This window comes from Olea europaea, unplaced genomic scaffold, assembly GCF_002742605.1.
Source record: "Olea europaea var. sylvestris unplaced genomic scaffold, O_europaea_v1 scaffold476, whole genome shotgun sequence".
Classification (NCBI taxonomy): Eukaryota; Viridiplantae; Streptophyta; class Magnoliopsida; order Lamiales; family Oleaceae; genus Olea; species Olea europaea.
Window position 1 is genome coordinate 478,849 of NW_019263072.1, and position 1,041 is coordinate 479,889.

The 1,041-nt window shown below is 36.2% G+C and overlaps 1 long non-coding RNA gene across 1 annotated transcript; it reads left to right on the plus strand.

The window, feature by feature from the left end:
* The first annotated feature begins 6 nt into the window (after positions 1-6).
* LOC111388229 lies at positions 7-839 on the plus strand. Its single transcript, XR_002701528.1, has 2 exons — positions 7-155; positions 473-839. It is a non-coding gene; the product is annotated as an uncharacterized LOC111388229 (long non-coding RNA).
* The last annotated feature ends 202 nt before the right edge of the window (positions 840-1,041 follow it).

The following is a 1,041-nucleotide window of genomic DNA, read 5'->3' on the forward strand; positions in this document are numbered from 1 at the left end:
AAAAAAAAAAAAAAAGGGGAAAAAGTCATTTGCCTCATTGAACTTAAATTTCTGCCCCACCCTTTTCTTTTTCCAGGATAGGTACATGCAGAACAGACTTGTCAGACTTGTTTGTGTTTTCCTTCAAAGTTTGATCCGGAACAAAATCATTAACGGTAAGTCAAGCCAAAATTTTGTTGGCTGTTTGTCCAAGATCCTAGATGCAATCAGAATCTGAAAACCGTTTTTTGTGGTCGGGGTTGCGGTGGGTCTTGTGAAACCCCCACCCCAAAAAATAAAAAAATTACTCATAGCCATAGCTCCATTGATTTTGTCATTTATGTAAAAACCAGTTTTACCAAGATGCTTGTTGCTAGTGTTTCATGACTTGTAGTAAAGCATAAATAGTAATTATTATCTATTATTTTATCAATTTGACTTATGACGTGTTGCAATATCAATAACTCTTTGTAAACGCTTTTGTTCATTGCAGTTCATGACATCTTTATTGAAGTTCAAGCATTCTGCATTGAGTTCTCACGGATTAGGGAAGCAGCAGGATTGTTTAGGCTTCTGAAAACCTTGGAATAGACTACCCTCCGTTATTAATCTTTTGGAACGTTCTGATGAACTTGTATTTTTCCTTGCATTACATTTTAACTTTAGTTTTCCCTACTATTTGTTTTCAATGTAGGTAAACAGCTAGGTGTTTATAGGGATTACAGGTAGTAGCTTAGCCTTGTTGATTTTCTTATCTGTCATAAAGAAGATTTACAATAAAGAAGATGGCAAGGGACAAGTCTATTAAGGTGTTTCCAAATGCTTCCTATTGGTATAAAAATAGACGCCCGTTTATTTTTCGTGGTGATCTCCTCTATACTAACGACACAATCATGTTGTATAAAGCTATGAGCCATGGTCTTCCTGGCAACATATTCAATGATCAATCAATATAAACTTCATGTGCAGTGAGCCTATTTTCAGCTTAATCAGGGTGGTGCTCACTGCATCTCTTGATGGGTTATCGGTCATATTCTCACCCTTTCACTCCTATTGCAGATG